Here is a 7,081-nt window from a genome sequence, read left to right on the forward strand (position 1 = left end):
CCTGTCTCTCACCCATTGACTCCTCAGTCTACATTTTCACTGACTGCCTGTCTTGTATGCAGACCAGCCCAGCCTCTGGCTTCTTTGCTTTTCATTCCATCCAGGCAGAGCACACCAACTGCAGAAGCTTCCTTAGCCTGACAAAGGGTTTTTGAACTTGAAAGCTTGCTTAATAATTGTTTTCCAACTATTTAAGTTGGTCTAATAAAAGGTATCAGATTCACCCAAAGAACCTTGTCTGATTAAGCTAATGGATTTTTGCCATTGGCTCCAGTGAGTGCCAAATCCAGCTCCTAGGGCTTGGTCCAAGCCCATTGCAGTCACAGGTCTTCATACACAACAAACTGTTTACTTGATTCTCCATCCTTGGCGGTTTTTAAGACCTGGCTAGACAAAGCCTTGGCTGGGATGACCTAGTTGGGGATGGTCCTGTTTTGAGCAGGGGGTTGGATTAGATGACCTCCTGAAGTCTTTTACAACCCTAATTTTCAATGATTCTATCATATGTGAGAAGTCACATCAGGGTTACCCAACTGAGTTTTCAGAAAAAAGTAAAAGTCTGGGATTGAGGAGGAAAGAAAATATAAAGTATCTAAAGTATGGTTGCTAGAGGGTCATTCACTTGCGAGATTTTTGAAGATGAGCTAATTTATATTGCTCTAGTGCTCCATCTCTTGTTGTGACAGAGTAAATCTGTGCTTAATCTAGGCCTTGGGCAACAGCCTGCTTTTCTTTTAAATTGTTTGACCCTGTCTGTTCCTACCAGCCAGAGTTATAACCCACTCCAGTCACAGTCATGTTTAAACTTTGCTTGAATATGATTGCTTCTCGTGTAGACAGAGCCTGTTAAAAGCTGTGTCACACTGGAATGACAAATTTCCCTATAATTACTTGGCCTATCAGACTGGAGATGTAATTTTGATGTTGGGCATGTTAACATACTTGTCTCACCATGATGTATGTCCAGTAGAGTAAAAAGGCAAGAAAAAATATTCTATGAAAAGGGGCTAGATTCTGCAGCCTTTATTCAGTTAAAACTCGCCACTGATTTCAGTGGGGATTTTTTCCTTATTAAAGACTGTCTGAAAGTGTCTCCCATTTGTGGTTAACCTAATAACCATCCCACCCTCTCAAGGGGGTTGTATTTTTGAACTTTTCTCATTCCCCCTGATCCCTCATCATTTAACTAATAATTATAAAGCTTAATACATACTAAAAGTAATATCTTTCAAATTCATTCCACTGAAAGGATAACATTAAAATGTCACTTTTTGGAACTTACATCTAATTACACCATTGTCTCTCTCAAAGGTTAAGTATGTGCAGTAAAGTTAATGATTATGTTGACACACAGATAATCTGTCTGTCAACCGATTTGGTATTTGTGATGGAGCATTTCCAACTGCTGGAATGATACAGAAATTATACTGTCAACTAACTTTAGTACCTAGAGGGAAAAAATAAGGGGTAACCAATGTAATGAACTATTCACTTTTTTGCTAGTCCAAGATTTTTTACAGGATTTTATAGTGATGCTCACCTTTAGATCTTTAGTGATTAACCTACACAACATTATGTTAATGTGTTCAATTCATGAATGGATACAAATATTTCAAAAGCTATCTTTCGGTTAACTAATGATCCCTGAATTGTAAATTTACCAGAATGGAGGTAGGTGATAAATTAGAATGAAGTCTTAAAAATTATATCTAATATAATTTGTTCCAGGAAGCATGCCCTCCAATTTTAAATAACTAAAAGGTGGAGCTTCCACTACTTGCCTCAGGAAATAATTCTCAAAGTTTAACAAATGACAAACAAATGTCTAAAGTTTCCTTTTCTTCTTGTCCTCCAACCCCAGAAAACAAGTTTGTTCACTCTCTTTTATATGTAGCAAAGTCCTGCAAGTACTATAGAGCTTCATGAAGCAGTTGGATGAACCCTGGATTGGAGTTTGCCACAGAGGAACATGAATACACACGTATAAAGGTTGGAGTTGGTCGAATTTAAAACTCCAAAGAAAATTATGGCAATTGACCCTTTCCTAAACTATTAAGACCTTTTCAGACTAACATCCTTTGTGAACTAACATGACAAAGTTCATCAAGAGGTGAGACACAAGAATGTCCCAGGCAGAGGCTGGGTGCCTAATGCAGCAGGATGAATGGGGCAGTGGTGATTTCGGATGGCCTCAGTGCTGTGGCTGCAGTGGTAGCTGGTATTTTCCCACCCCTTCATAAGTTGGCATCCATAGCAGCTGCCCTGGTCTCTGGGCCCTAGTGGTGCTGCTGCTTCCAGGCAGGGAGTAGACAAAAAGTAAATAAATGCCAAATGAAAGGGGGCCTCAAAAAAGCATTGGGTGCATCTACATGTTAAATTAGTGCAGCATAATAAACTATGGCACAGTTCATGCTGGAGTTAACAGCTCCTGTCACTGCCAGTACTACCTTACAGTGGCAAAAATGAGTTCGCCGAAGTCTAATAGTATCACACATGCAGACTGTGATGCATAGTCAACTGCACCGATAAGCGCACATGTGGATGCACTCCTTGAGACCCAGCTATCAAAGTTCCCATTGAATTCCCCATTGAGAGTGAGAGGCCCAAATAACTGTGAGGATCTGGGTGTCAATTCTTAATTGTGTGGAGTGAAACTTTTGTGAGATATTCACATTTATTTGATCAGCTCTAATCTACTGTCTTCTCAGATGTATGGGCAACCAAGGCTTGGGTATATCATGCATTTACAGGACTATATTGAGGATCACCAAGAGGCTTATAACTCACCCCATGTCTGTTTAAACTTGTAACACCATTATAATCTCAGGGGCTACTGAGGTACCTTGAATTCCGTACAATAGTGGGATCTCAGGATTGAACATGACACACTAGGCAAACTACCTTTACTAAAATATGTTTAATTTAGTGACTCTTTGCTAATAAAATTTTCAAAATCAGAGGGGCTGAACTTACTTAATAAGCCAGTTGCCTATGGGTGGGGGCAAATGCCAGGAAAGAGAGAGAGCTACTTAAGGTAAAGGACAATATTGGCACAAGAATAAAAAGGCCTGATCTGGCCATTAATAAAGGAGGCTGGGAAATAGAAGGTTTCTAATGAGCAGTGAGGTTCTGGAACACGCTTCTGACGGGAACAGTAGATAGAAACACCAGAGTACAATCTAGTTAATTCACCACTCCAAGGAGATGGGTAATGATGATTAATTATCTGTAGTTAGCCATTTCAACTTTTTGTGAGGTGTACTGTGCAGGCCATATTGAGGCATGGTAAAGAATAGTTTTTGGCATTTATAACTGAGTAAAATAATCAATCAAAAATTCTATAAAATAACATGGTTGATCATCTGTATCTTGCTGAATCAAAAAAAGCTACAGTATCAAGTGCTCTGGCATCTGCTAGCTTTTGCCAAGTGCTTATTGGGAGGCAAATATCAGTAACTTCTTAAGCTAACAAGTTTTACATTGGGTAAGTACAGTCATTTGGGGAGGTTAGGGAGAGATTAGATCAAGTTAAAAATGGCTGCTGGATCTAAGCTAAATCAGGATTAGGGGGACTAGTGAGGGGACTTTGGAGGCAAGTGGTATCTGTGGGAGGGCTGAAGAGATTAAGGAAGGTGGAGGGCAAATGGGGTCCATGGGGGGATAAAGGAGATTGGGGTGTTGCATTTATAAACTGAATTTTTAAACCTAGTGATTTAAGAATTGACACGACACTTGGTTGATTAATAGCAGAGAGGCTTGCTTTAATAACTAGCAACAGCATATAAAACTAAATTACAAAAAAACAAAAGACTTTTTCTTAATATTCAATAAATGAGCTATTAAGATCCTTGTATTATTTTAGCAGCAAGTAATTTTTACCCAAGTAGGCGGGAAGCAGTTCTAATCTTTACAGCTTTGACAGAGCATAGGTACTTCACTCATGGGCTGGGTGCTGTATGGCTTCTTGATCTTCCCTGGATTGCACACACCTTGCTGGTAGTTCTGTCTCGCTTTTTATACTGTTTTAATTGTATAGCTTCAAAGCATTCTTTCTTGATAGTTGGTTAATCAAAGTCCAAGCAGAGCAGTCAAGGACAGAATTAACATATTACAATTGTATCTTGTTTGTGTGTTTGTGAAGTTTGCAAGCTTTTGAGCAGTTTGAAATGAAATGGGATGGGTATTGATTGAATGAGGTACCTTTAGGAAGTTGATCACAGAATATGCAGCAAATGGCTTATGGAGATAGTGAAGATCGGAGGCCATTGGATAAAATATGTGCAAGTTTCAGGAGAATACACTGGTTTAGCATAATAAACATTTAGAGATTGACAGCCTATTTTGAGAAATATGCCTTACTTAGTTCATGCAAATACAAGGCAGTGAGGATCAGAGGCTACTGGGGACAATAGGTGTGAGGTAGATAGGTTAGATGTAGTCACTGTAGACTGATTTAGCATAACGCAGGAGATGAGTTCAATTTCGAATTACTTTCTTTCATGTAGGTCTCCGCCACAATCTTCTAGCTTGCTCCGAGTCTTGTTATATACATGTAATGAGTGTGTCAGATCTCTGTCAATAATTTTAAGCATCACTTATATTTTTTAGGCTCGGGTGTGGTAGAGGGTTGAGGCTGTCATGATTATTATCATCTTATGGCATGGGTCTGATATTGGGTACCACAAGCCCCACTTTCTCTATGCCTAATGGGTTGCAACCATTGCTGGAGTTTGATTTTCTTTGTGGAAGACTTGTTACCACAACCCAGTGTTGCCCCAGGCACTGCCTTGCATTTTTGTGCAAGAGACACTGTCCAAGCTTTCACAGACATCACAGGGGGCAGGCAGGGTCTTCAGAGGGAGTGGTGGGCCCTGGGAGGCAGATATAGGCTTAGGGATGGGTGACATGGATGATTATCCAGGGTGATATGGTCAGGGGAGCGCCAACCACTCCAACACCCCGCTTCACCCCAGCCACCCCCCACCCCAGGCAGGAGGAGCGGTGCCCAGACCAGCCCAGCAGGGGCTGGCCAACTCCACCCACTGCCTCCTGCCCCCATGGGGCTTCCTCCTGCATCCCTGGTTCAGCCATGTGGGCTGGCACCCCTGCCCAACCCATCACCCTGAGATCTCAGTGCAGCATGGGAAGGATTGGGCAGGAAGAGGTGGGGGGAGGGCCAGGCCAAACCCGCTACCTCCTGCTTGACTCCCAACTTTCCACTCCTCCCTCACATACACTTTACCTTCCTGGACACTGGCTCTGCTCCACTCCACTCCACGTGCCCGCTCTAGCCCACCCTGCCCTGCACCATCCTGTGCCCTTCGGAGCACAAAGAAGATAAGCATCCTGCTCCGCTACAGTCCCCCTGTGACACTCTCCACCTGGGTGGCTCCAGCCCTGCGTCAGGCTAAGGTGGCGGCAAGATACGCTTGTTTGTGATAACAAGGGGATGACTCCATGACGTGGGGGGGGCCTTCCAGTGTTATGTTTTATGCTTGTCAAAGTAAAAAGAGAATAGAAAATTAATACACATAAATATTGTAGTTGTGAAGGTAGGTTTTCCATGAATATCTCATCCATTTTAAATTGTTAAATAGCAAGCCATCTCTCATCTACTTTACAGTTAATAAAGTTTGTTACCCAGGGCTCTGAGAATTCAAATTGGTTAACAGGATGTCAGTAGTAACAAACAGTATTTATTGTATGATACATAATGGATGTCAAAACCAAGCCACACAAATGTGGACAAATCTAATTAAGCTGTGATTGGTTTGTTCAAGTCTCCACAGCTGAATATTATATGATAACCAGCACTGAGTAGGTGCAACATGCATCATTGACTTGATTATTCAAAATTGCTCTTTTCTTCTATTCTAATTTTTTTTAAACCTTGTAAACAAATTCAGAGGGAGTTAGTCCTACTGGAACTATATTGCTTTATAGTATAATGCTAATGTTGTTTATAGTATAATGCTAATGTTGCTCTACAGGAATAGCTGTTAAGTCACAGCAAGATACAGGCAAGGAAGATCTAACAAAGGTCAGCCTGTTAGAAAAGGACTATTGTCTACTGCCAGAGGTGACAAACTGCCAGCTTCTATCTTCTCAGTATCTCGGTCTTCTTTTTATTCCAGTGCCTACCCTGGCTATCCCTCTTCCATTATGCTGGAGGTCTTATTGTTCATTGAGTCAATGAAGATCTCATGCTCACTGATGCATCTGAGCCTACCCACAAGAGGTGCATCCAGACGAGTGCGGTCGTGTGGTACGTGGCACTGCAAACCTGTTTGCAGCACCACATACCACACAGTCTGGAGTCCTCCATGCTGCAACGGCATGCTGCCCAAGTGCGCGCTGCGATGTTTTTCTTTTTTGTAAGTTTTTTTGACCCCTGAATATCCACGGGCATTCCCTGGGGACAAGAAGTGGTGGTGCAAGGTGCGCCGCCGCCAGTTGTTCATAGTTTCATAGTTGGTAGGATCGGAAGGGACCTGAGCAGATCATCGAGTCCGACCCCCTGCCATGGCAGGAAAGAGTACTGGAGTCAAACGACCCCAGCAAGGTGATTGTCTAGCCTTGTCTTAAAGACCCCCAAGGTAGGAGCCAGCACCACTTCTCTTGGAAGCTGCTTCCAGATCCTAGCCACCCTGACAGTGAAGTAGCGCCTCCTGATATCTAGTCTGAATCCACCCTCTGCCAGCTTGTGACCATTATTCCTAGTCACTCCTGGTAGTGCTCGGGGAAACAGGGACTCCCCCAGTGCCTGCTGGTTCCCTCTGACTAGTTTGTAACAGGCCACTAGATCCCCCCTCAGCCTTCTCTTCTGGAGGCTGAACAGATTCAGGTCCCTTAGCCTCTCCTCGTAGGGGCTGCCCTGCTGCCCCCTGATCATGCGACTGGCCCTCCTCTGGACCCTCTCCATGTTGTCCACATCCCTCTTGAAGTGCAGCACTCAGGACTGGACACAGTACTCCAGCTGCAGTCAGACCAGTGTCGCATAGAGGGGGAGGATCGCCTCCTTGGACCTGCTCAAGATGCATCTGTGGATGCATGACAAGGTGTGGTTGGCCTTCCTGACTGC

The sequence above is a fragment of the Gavialis gangeticus genome, unplaced genomic scaffold, assembly GCF_001723915.1.
Source record: "Gavialis gangeticus isolate Ggan-Ray unplaced genomic scaffold, GavGan_comp1, whole genome shotgun sequence".
Classification (NCBI taxonomy): Eukaryota; Metazoa; Chordata; order Crocodylia; family Gavialidae; genus Gavialis; species Gavialis gangeticus.